The sequence below is a fragment of the Salmo trutta genome, chromosome 7, assembly GCF_901001165.1.
Source record: "Salmo trutta chromosome 7, fSalTru1.1, whole genome shotgun sequence".
Lineage (NCBI taxonomy): Eukaryota > Metazoa > Chordata > Actinopteri > Salmoniformes > Salmonidae > Salmo > Salmo trutta.
Genome location: NC_042963.1, coordinates 27,322,300 through 27,334,400, shown reverse-complemented (window position 1 = coordinate 27,334,400; position 12,101 = coordinate 27,322,300). Strand labels below are relative to the sequence as shown.

Below are 12,101 nucleotides of genomic sequence, written 5' to 3'. Positions count from 1 at the left end.
TGATTGCTTCATATTTCATCTAATTTGGAGCATTTTAATTAATGATATTTTTATCCCTGGTGACCGCTATGGAAATTATCCAAATACATTTGCCTTCGGAAAGTATTCAGACCCTTTGACTTTATCCAAATTCTGTTACCATACAGCCTTATTTTAAATGGACAGAATTTTTTTTTAAACTTAGCAATCTACACACAATACCCCATATTTACGAAGCAAAAACTATTTTTGCAAATTTATAAAAAGAAAAAAAATCAGAAATACCTTATTTACATAAGTATTCAGACCCTTTGCTATAAGACTCATAGCAAAGGGTCTGATTTAGCTCAAATGCATCCTGTTTCCGTTGATCCATTGATCATCTTTGAAATGATTCTACGACTTGATTGGAGTTCACCTGTGGTAAATTCAATTGATTGGACATGACTTGGAAAGGTACACGTGTCTATATAAGGTCCCAGAGTTGACAGTGCATGTCAGAGCAAAAATCAAGCCATGAGGTCAAAGGAATGGTCCATAGAGCTCAAAGACAGGATTGTGTCTAGGCACAGATCTGGGGAAGGGTACCAACATAATTCTGCAGCATTGAAGGTCTCCAAGAACACAGTGGCCTCCATCATTCTTAAATGGAAGAAGTTTGGAACAACCAAGACTCTTCCTAGAGCTGGCCGCCCAGCCAAACTGAGCAATCGGAGGAGAAGGGCCTTGGTCAGGGAGGTGACCAAGAACCCACTGGTCACTCTGACAGAGCTTTAGAGTTCCTCTTTGGAGATGGGAGAACCTTCCAGAAGGACAACCATCTCTACAGAACTCTACCAATCAGGCCTTTATTATAGAGTGGCCAGTAAAAGGCACAGCCCGCTTGGAGTTTGCCAAAAGGCACCTAATGGACTCTCAGACCATGAGAAGCAAGATTCTGGGGTCTGATGAAACCAAGATTGAACTCTGCTCCAGAGCGCTCAGGTCCTCAGACTGAGGCGAAGGTTCACCTTCCAACAGGACAACAACCCTAAGCAAACAGCCAAAACTACGCAGGAGTGAACCTGACAGAGCTTGAGAGGATCTGTGGAGAGGAATGGGAGAAACTCCCCAAATACAGGTGTGCCAAGCTTGTAGCGTCCTACCCAAGAAGACTTGAGGCTGTAATCACCGCCAAAGGTTCTTCAACAAAGTACTGAGTAAAGGGTCTGAATTTCTAAAAACCTGTTTTTGCTTTGTCATTATGGGGTGTTGTGTGTCGATTGATGAGATTTTTTTTTTTAAATCAATTTTAGAATAACGCTGTAACCTAACAAAATGTGGAAAGTCAAGGGGTCTGAATACTTTCCGAATGCACTATATGTTCATTTTACATTTGACACCTGTTGTTACAGTGACATGAAAGGGTTTTGTTCCATGTTTCATTTTTGTATTTTTTAACCATTTAAACAACCAAACAAAATAAATAAATTTCACATCAAATTTTTTCTTACAGTCAGAAAATACAAAATTGTCTTATTTTAGTATGTACAGTCTATGCGCATCTGGCACAAATCAATAAAATGTCTGACTGATTACAATTTACATTTTGTGTCCTAAGGTTTCTTATGACATATTTTAACATAACAAATGCATTAATTTACTATTTTATTATATATTATGGAATATTTACAAACAGTCAGACTGACCATCATGGCCATTCTAGTAGCCATGGAATTCTGGCGCTCCGAGTGTTAATTACACTTTGGATGTTGTATCAATACACCCAGTTACTACAAAGATACAGGCGCCCTTCCTAACTCAGTTGCCGGAGAGGAAAGAAACTGATCAGGGATTTCACCATGAGGCCAAGTTTTACGGCTGTGATAGGAGAAAACTGAAGGACAAATCCACAGGGCAAATCCACAGTACCACTCTTCATATATTCAAGCATTGTGGTGGCTGAATCATGCTCATGGTTATGCTTGCCGTCGGCAAAGACTGAGGAGTTTTTTGGGTAGTATAAAAATAAATGGAATAGAGCTAAGCACAGGCAAAATCCTAGAGGAAAACCTGGTTCAGTCTGCTTTCCAACAGACACTGGGAGACAAATTCACCTTTCAGCAGGACAATAACCTAAAACACAAGGCCAAATATACACTGGAGTTGGTTACCAAGACAATGTTGAATGTTCCTGAGTGACCTAGTTATAGTTATAAATGATGTGGCCCTTTTCCCATGAAGACTACAGTAGAGATGTGTTTTCAACTGTCCAGCATCTGTGGAGTCATTGTCAACAGAAAAATGGGGGTGAGGTAGTGAAGTGTGTGCGTAGTAGAGTAAGTGAAGTGGGATAGAAAGGTATCGAGTGATGGTGCAGTTGAGGCTGGATTGATAATAGTGTAGCGACCTTAACTCAACACCCAGCGACCTTGGCGTAACAGTTAAGGTGTTGGCTTGACAGCTGCTGGACCTGGGTTTGAGTCTCGGTCAGGCTACCCCCTGAATTCACTACATTGGTGTCAGAAGTGGGATGGTGTCTGTGAGGCCATCTGAGAGGTGTGAGGACTTGGTATAGACCAGGGGTAATGTAGCGACCTTAACTCAACATCCAACTATGATTGAAATATTCTGCTTTAAAAAATGTTATGCTGTTTTCAAATGAAAAACAATACCTTGCTCTTGTTAAAGCTTTTCGTTTTATGACTGCAATCAGAGATGATGAATTGGCTTCATTCATTCAAGTTAATTTGGCTGACAATGCAAGATGTGACACGTTGCTATAATAACATATAACAGTTTACATCTAGTCTCTTATCTAGTCTCACCCATAACTAGAAATTGTTGTATGTTATACACACTGACTCTCACTTTCACTTGTATTACTAGCCCAGAAATAAAGCTGAAAGATTTTAGGTCCCCTGAGAAAACAGTAGAATGTCCTAGACAGGTCACATGGTCGGGAGTAACGGTTCCTGTCTGGGGGACAAAGGGTTACCTTCCCCATCATCAGTTACAGAGAAGAGGAGACTGGTTTATTTATATAGCCCTTCTTACATCAGCTGATATCTCAAAGTGCTGTACAGAAACCCAGCCTAAAACCCCAAACAGCAAGCAATGCAGGTGTAGAAGCATGCCGTAATGCAGTGCGTGCCGTAATATTTTTCCCAGCTCTGTGTCAAAGCGCTTGTATGGTAAAGTTGTAGCCTTTTTCTCTTTCGTTTGTACAAGGTCGGGCTTGTCACTCATCTTCCTCTAGTGGTGGATGGAGGTCTTGACAAAATATTAGAGGATTTAATGTTTTAGAAGGGGCCATGCACTCAATCGCCCGGTAGAGGGCGAAACAATACCAGAAATTGTTGCACAAGCTTTTCAGACCTATTCAGATTTCAAAGATTGTGATTGATATATAGGGTATATGGATACATGATACATATGTATTACCTTTACTTTCTACGGATTTAAAGACATTCTCATTAGAATTAAGACATATTGGAATTCATATTTTGTAGCTATACCACCCCGTCCTCGTCACATTTATCATTGCTCTATCGTGCGCATTTTGTGAATACCATTAACCATGTACTATTTTATCCACCTCAGTAATTATGTTACCGTTGGAAGTAACCCAGAAGACAAAACCTTTCACCTATTTTGTGTCTTTCCTAAAACACCTTGTCGTGTGCGTGCCATATTTGCATCCCGTGCGCGCCTCCTGCCGCTGCTGCGCGTGCACCATTCTGTCACTGCTGGCATCCAGACAGCTGCAAGCTAGTGGCAATGCATCTTTCGAAAGAGAGGGAGGGAGAACAGCAGCAGTCGTTCGGGCACTCAGCAAACTATCGCAGTTGTCTGGGTGACAGCTATCTCGGCTCAACAGTTTATGAGCGAGTAAAGAATGAGAAGAGAGGATTCTCTTACTGTCTGGACAGCGCAGGAGACTCACCCTAAAAAGGTACGGTATTTGTGCCCTTGTTTGATCGAGTTTGTTAGCTAGCTAACATTAGCTCGCTGCTGTGTAGCGCGAGCGACAGCCAGTCAGGAGGCTTTGTGTTCTGCCTTTGTGACAAATGATGCTATGATTTTCGCATTGTGGATAGTAAAATGACATCGCTAGCTAGCCTCATTACATTAGCTATCTAATTTATGTCACGCTAGAGTTGATATGTAAAGAACGAAAGCGTTGTTTGTCACTGAGGAAGTGTTTTTTTTTTTTTTTGGAGCAGAACATGCTATTTGTGGTTTCTCGTCCAACTAAGCTCGTCTTGTCTTGATGACATAATACGTTGCTAGTTAGCGGACTGGTTGGAGTGAAGGAAGTTTCTGATGAACTTTACCAACTACGTGGAGCGGATAACGTTACCAGGCTTTGTGGAATCTAACTCCGACTACATCGGTTCGCCCAAGGACAATACTTTAAAACATTTTAAATTATGAAACGCCCACCTTGTACCTATGTTTGTCCTCTGTACTTGCGAACCTTTTTTTGTTTGTTTGCTGAAAACCATAATTTTTCAATAAACGTTAATCAAGTACCACCACCTCCTGTTCCCTTTTTGAGATTACATTGCCACATGCGTATTTGCGCTGAGTTGCCATTTTAGTGCAACAGCAATGCGCGAACAGTCGTGGTTGTATTTGATGAACGTTTATTGAAAAAGTACGGATTTGAGCAAACAAAAGGCATGTACCTATGTTTGTCCTTTGTAGTTGCAAGGTGGGCGTTAAGTAATTATTTTAAGTATTGACCTTACGCGAACCGATGTAGCTAGATTCCACAATGCCTGTTCTCGGCTCCACTAAGTTGGTTTAATGTAGTTACTTTTCCTTGGGTCCACATAGTACAAATACTGTACATGACAAAGTACAGAACAGTTATAGACAAGGACATCAACAAAATGAACATCTTAGAAAATGCATAATTTTAAATTGCCAATAAGTTATTGAAAGACTCCAAGAGACAACATACTATTTACACTTCATATGAACAGATTCTTATAGTTACATTTTAACTTTAGAAAGAGGAGGCGCTGTGATACATATGTTTTATTAAGCTAAACTTGCTATTTACCCTAGTAACATCACAATGACATGGCTCTATACATAACTGAGCAACACATTAAATCTGTTTTTTGGTTTGGGTACAGTGAAGAAACCCATCGTGGCGTGTCTGGTGGGATATATACAGTTGAAGTCGGATGTTTACATACACCTTAGCCAAATACATTTAAACAGTTTTTTTTTTCACAATTCCTGGCATTTAATCCTAGTAGAAATCCCCTGTTTTAGGTCAGTTAGGATCACCACTTTATTTTAAGAATGTGAAATGTCAGAATAATAGTAGAGAGAATTATTTATTTCAGCTTTTATTTCTTTCATCACATTCCCAGTGGGTCAGAAGTTTACATACACTCAATTAGTATTTGGTAGCATTGCCTTTCAATTGTTTAACTTTGGTCAAATGTTTCGGGTAGCCATCCACAAGCTTCCCACAATAAGTTGGGTGAATTTTGGCCCATTCCTCCTGACAGAGCTGGTGTAACTGAGTCAGGTTTGTAGGCCTCCTTGCTCGCACATGCTTTTTCAGTTCTGCCCGCAAATTTTCTATAGGATTGAGGTCAGGGCTTCGTGATGGCCACTCCAATACCTTGACTTTGTTGTCCTTAAGCCATTTTGCTACAACTTTGGAAGTGTGTTTGGGGTCATTGTCCATTTGGAAGACCCATTTGCGACCAAGTTTGAACTTCTTGACTGATGTCTTGATGTTGCTTCAATGTATCCACATAATTTTCCATCCTCATGATGCCATCTATTTATGGAAGTGCACCAGTCCCTCCTGCAGCAAAACACCCCCACAACATGATGATGTCACCCCTGTGCTTTACGGTTGGGAGGTTGTTCTTCGGCTTGCAAATCTCCCCCTTTTTCCTCCAAACATAACGATGGTTGTTATGGCCAAACAGTTCTATTTTTGTTTAGTCAGATCAGAGGACATTTCTCAAAAAAGTACGGTCTTTGTCCCCATGTGCAGTAGTCTGGCTTTTTTTATGGCGGTTTTGGAGCAGTGGCTTCTTCCTTGCTGAGCGGCCTCGTTTTATTGGATATAGATACTTTTGTACCGGTTTCCTCCAGCATCTTCACAAGGTCCTTTGCTGTTGTTCTGGGATTGATTTGCACTTTTCGCACCAAAGTACAGTATGATGGCTGTGTGGTCCCATAGTGTTTATACTTGCTTACTATTGTTTGTACAGATGAAATACATCCACAGGTACATCTTCAATTGACTCAAATGATGTCAATTAGCCTATCAGAAGCTTCTAAAGCCATGACATTTTCTGGAATTTTCCAAGCTGTTTAAAGGCACAGTCAACTTACTGTATGTTAACTTCTGACCCACTGGAATTGTGATACAGTGAAGTAATCTGTGTGTAAACAATTGTTGGAAAAATTGCATGTCACGCACAAAAAAATGTCCTAACCGACTTGCCAAAACTATAGTTTGTTAACAAGAATTTTGTGAAGTGGTTGAAAAACGAGTTTTAATGACCCCAATCTAAGTGTATGTAAACTTTTGACTTCAACTGGTTGTCTGACATATGTAAATTGAATATACAACTGGTTAGGCATTTTCAACTCGCCAATGTCTCTTAAAAAGACTAGAAGAGAAGAAGTACATTTGTTGATGTTTTATGTGTGCTGTTAAGGGCAATGCGCGCTGCTTTATTTTGAGCCAGCTGGAACTTTGCTAGGTCGTTCTTTGCTGCGCTTGACATTTAACCGGACAGTAATCAAGATTGAACAGGATCAGAGCCTGAACAACTGGTGCAGTTGATCTTTGTCAAATGCAGAACATATTTGTATATGCCTCTCCCCATCTTTACAAGAACTTAGTCAGCTATAGTCAAGTCATATTGACAATCTAATGTTACTCCTAGGAGGTCAACTTGTTCAATCGTAACACCCTTTATGCACAACTCCAGTTGAGGTCTAGGTCAAATAATGTTTTGAACCAATTACAGTGCTTTTGATTTTAGATATATTTAAGACCAGTTTATTGTTAATTACCCATTCGGACACTGACTAATTCCTTGCTATGAGTCTCAGTGAGCTCATTGGCTAGATGCTAATGTGTAGTGTGCAATCATCAGCATGCTAGGGCTGACCCCAGTTTGTCGACTGATTGATTGTTTGGTCGTTGGGCTGTTGGTCTACCGAGATTGTTTTAGTCGAGCAGTAGCATATATATATATATATATATTTGCGCCCATCTCAGTGAGCTATTCCATTGCGGAGGCCTAGACTAAAAGCCAATTTTTGCTTAATCATAAAATGTGGTCGGAGGTGCCATATGGAGATTGTGGAGCCTCTAGAGCAGTGGTTCTTAACCTTGTTGGAGGTACTGACCCCCACCAGTTTCATATGCGCATTCACCGAACCCTTCTTAATTGGAAAAATAACTCTCTTCACCTTGAATTCAGCGAGCGTTGTGTTCTTGTATTGTCCATCTCCATGCAGCTTAAGGAAGTGTTCTCTTAGTTTTGCCGGTGCTAGACTAGAATTGCTCAACTTGGCATTGCAAATCATGCAGTTAGGACGCTGACTCTCATCACGTTCCGTTATACATGTGAATCCATATTGTACATATTCGTCCGACCACTTTCTTTTTTTGCTCGACATAGTTAGTATGAAGGGATTAAAATATTAAGAAAGAAATCACACAACGTACCATCACGACAGTCACAATTCGACTACTGAGCGCGCCAAATTCCCTGCAGCACAGATAGGCCAAGCGATGTTGCGTGATCACCTGCAGCCAATGATGGCCAAGCGGGGCGTGTCATCACGAATCATATGAGTCGGGTGTGTGTCTTGACCTCCGCCGAACCCCTGAGACTGACTCACCGAACCCCTGGGGTTCGATCGAACCCAGGTTAAGAACCACTGCTCTAGAGGCATGCAGAAACTAAATCGAGCTCCATACCGTATCGCCATGCGCCTCGCAACAGTTGTAACAATGCAGGGGGGCTCTGTATAGCTCTACATTGACATGATTTGTTGACGGTAGGTGGGGGCAGTACATCCTGTATCAACACAAGCTCACTTCCTTGACAGCTCTGCACTGCTCTGTGAAGCCAATGCTTCATATGAATGAATGCCCTGACTTCTACTGAGGCCATGTTACCGTAAATGCTGCATGGCCAATGCAGACGTCGGATTGACCATGCACTTCTCTCTCCAGAATGTGGTCTCTCACGCCAATTGGTGCACGTTCATTGTTTCGTAACTTCATTGTGTGAATATTTTGTGTTTGATTGTTAGTGTACAGTGCCTCCGGGAAAGTATTCAGACCCCTTGCCTTTTTCCACATTTTGTTACGTTACAGCCTTATTCTAAAATGTATTAGATTTGTTTTTTCCCCTCATCAATCTACACACACTACCCCACAATGACAAAGCAAAAACAGGGTTAAAAAATAATAATTGAAATATCACATTTACATAAGTATTCAGACCCTTTACTCAGTACTTGGTTGAAGCACCTTTGGCAGTGATTACTGCATCGAGTCTTTTTGGGTATGATTCTACAAGCTTTACACACCTGTGTTTGGGGAGATTCTCCCATTCTTCTCTGCAGATCCTCTCAAGCTCTGTCAGGTTGGATGGGTAGTGTTAGTGCACAGCTATCTTCTGGTCTCTCCAGAGATGTTCGATCGAGTTCAAGTCCGGGCTCTGGCTGGGAAACTCGAGGACAATCAGAGACTTGTCCCGAAGCCACTCCTGCATTTTCTTGGTTGTGCTTAGTTGTCCTGTTGGAAGGTGAACCTTCGCCACAGTCTGAGGTTCTGAGCGCTCTGGAGCAGGTTTTCATCAAGGCTCTTTGCTCTGTTCATCTTTCCATTCATCCTGACTAGTCTTCCAGTCCCTGCTGCTGAAAAACATCCCCACAGCATGATACTGCCACCACCATGCTTCACTGTAGGGATGGTGCCAGGTTTCCTCCAAACATGACGCTTGGCATTCAGGCCAAAGAGTTCAATCTTGGTTTCATCAGATCAGAGAGTCTTGTTTCTCATGGTCTGAGTCTTTAGGTGCCTTTTGGCAAACTCCAAGCAGGCTTCCGTCTGGTCACTTTATAATAAAGGCCTGATTGATGGAGTGCTGCAGAGGATGAGTGTCCTTCTGGAAGGTTCTCCCATCTCCACAGAGGAACTCTTAAGCTCTGTCAGAATGACCATCGGGTTCTTGGTCACCTCCCTGACCAAGGCCCTTCTCCCCTGATTGCTCAGTTTGGCCGGGCAGCCAGCTCTTGGAATAGTCTTGGTGGTTCCAAACTTATTCTATTTAAGAATGATGGAGGCCACTGTATTCTTCGGGATCTTTACTGCTGTCTCGGAGCACTACGGACAATTCCTTCGACCTCATGGCTTGGTTTTTGCTCTGACATGCACTGTCAATTGTATGACCTTATATAGACAAGTGTGTGTACTTTTCCAAATCATGTCCAATCAATTGAATTTACCACAGGTGGACTCCAATGAAGTTGCAGAAACATCTCAAGGATGGAAACAGGATGCACCTGAGCTCAATATCGAGTCTCATAGCAAAGGGTCTGAATAAAGGTATTTTTTTTGTTTTTAATATATTTGCAAAACAATCATAACCTGTTTTCGCTTTGTAATTATGGGGTATTGTGTGTAGATTGCTGAGGATTTTTATTTAATCCATTTTAGAATAAGGCTAATGTAATAATGTGGAAAATGTCAAGGGGTCTGAATATTTTCCAAAGGCACTGTATATCAATTCCCCATTACATATCACCAGTAGGATATTTACAGTTAACCTCTTACATCTAGACGTTCCGCTAGCGGAACACCTGCTCCAATATCCAATGATAGGCGTGGCGCGAAATACAAACTCCTCGAAAATCCGAAAACTTCAATTTTTCAAACATATGACTATTTTACACCATTTTAAAGACAAGACTCTCCTTTATCTAACCACACTGACCGATTTCAAAAAGGCTTTACAGCGAAAGCAAAACATTAGATTGTCAGCAGAGTACCCAGCCAGAAATAATCAGACACCCATTTTTCAAGAAAGCATATAATGTCACAAAACCACAGCTAAATGCAGCACTAACCTTTGATGATCTTCATCAGATGACACAGACAGACAGACAGACAGACACATATATACACATACATATTGAAATTCTCAATGGATGTAAAAACAGACTTAGTTTGCTTGCAGACAATGAGAACGGGAAGACTGGAATAATAATACTGAATGCATTAAAATAAGTTACCATAACCTAAGTAACAAACACTGTAGATTAGAAATTATAGTAATTAAGGTTTCGAGGCTGACGTTTGGCAACTTGAACCTTCAGCTCCCTCCACAGATGTTCTTTGGGATTAAGGTCTAGAGACTGGCTAGGCCACTCCAGGACCTTAATGTGCTTCTTCTTGAGCCACTCCTTTGTTGCCTTGGCCGTGTGTTTTGGGTCATTGTCATGCTGGAATACCCATCCACGACCCATTTTCAATGCCCTGGCTGAGGTTCTCACCCAAGATTTGACGGTACATCGGCCCTTTGATGTGGTGAAGTTGTCCTGTCCCCTTAGCAGAAAAACACCCCCAAAGCATAATGTTTCCACCTCCATGTTTAACGGTGGAGATGGTGTTCTTGGGGTCATAGGCAGCATTCCTCCTCCTCTAAACACGGCAAGTTGAGTTGAGGCCAAAGAGCTCCATTTTGGTCTCATCTGACCACAACACTTTCACCTGTTGCCCTCTGACTCATTCAGATGTTCATTGGCAAACTTCAGACGGGCATGTATATGTATTCTTGAGCAGGGGGACCTTGCGGGCGCTGCAGGATTTCAGTCCTTCACGGCGTAGTGTGTTACCAATTGTTTTCTTGGTGACTATGGTCCCAGCTGCCTTGAGATTATTGACAAGATCCTCCCGTGTAGTTCTGGGCTGATTCCTCACCGTTCTCATGATCATTGCAACTCCACGAGGTGAGATCTTGCATGGAGCCCCAGGCTGAGGGATATTGACAGTTCTTTTGTGTTTCTTCCATTTGCGAATAATCGCACCAAATGTTGTCACCTTCTCACCAAGCTGCTTGGCGATGGTCTTGTAGCCCATTCCAGCCTTGTGTAGGTCTACAATCTTGTCCCTGACATCCTTGGAGAGCTCTTTGGTCTTGGCCATGGTGGAGAGTTTGGAATCTGATTGATTGCTTCTGTGGGCAGGTGTCTTTTATACAAGTAACAAGCTGCGGTTAGGAGCACTCCCTTGAAGAGTGTGCTCCTAATCTCAGATCGTTACCTGTATAAAAGACATCTAGGAGCCAGAAATATTTCTGATTGAGAGGGGGTCAAATACTTATTTCCCTCATTAAAATGCAAATCAATTTATAACATTTTTTACATGCGTTTTTCTGGATATTTTTGTTGTTATTCTGTCTCTCACTGTTCAAATAAACCTACCATTAAAATTAAACACTGATCATTTCTTTGTCAGTGGGCAAACGTACAAAATCAGCAGGGGATCAAATACTTTCCCCCCCTGTGTGTGTGTGTGTGTGTGTGTGTTATTTATTTAATCAGGATATGTTGTATCTGCCGGCTGCAATGTTTTTACTTGTTGCCTTTGTGGGCTATTTTTACAAAGTTGGCAATAGAATACTTAGTTGGCAATAGACATTATAAATTAATTTGCTTATGAAAACCATAACTGGCATGCAGATCGGTAGAAATGGAACATAGATTGGCATTCCACATTAAAGGATGCTCACTCCTCGTGTAGCCAACTTCAGGAGAGTAATGACAGAAACTGCAAAAGCCAGCAGGAGCAGGAGAATTGCTGCATCCAGTTATGTTTTTTTCCCTTCTGGTTATCTAGATCTCTTGCTCCCTCTTGAGGAATGTCTTATTTTATTAAACCGTAAGCTTAAAGCATCAGACAAGCTCAATGCATATAATTTATTTTATTAAAACACGTGGTGTGTGTCTGTCTATATATGGGAAAATACATATAAAATGTTTGACCAATTGATTCGTCGAAAGAACAGACTTTCGGTCGACCAAGAGATTTTTTTTGTAGGGGACAGACCTACAGCATACGTAGTCATTTT

At 41.5% G+C, this 12,101-nt stretch overlaps 1 protein-coding gene across 1 annotated transcript in view; it reads left to right on the top strand.

Moving 5' to 3' along the window:
• Nucleotides 1-3,711: 3,711 nt before the first annotated feature.
• The window catches only part of si:dkeyp-19e1.3 (uncharacterized), a 114,256-nt gene continuing 105,866 nt past the window's right edge, over nucleotides 3,712-12,101 (top strand). Inside the window, exon 1 of the mRNA XM_029758487.1 lies at nucleotides 3,712-3,913. The gene's annotated coding sequence lies outside the window, so the exon portion shown is untranslated. The remainder of the gene's footprint in view (nucleotides 3,914-12,101) is intronic.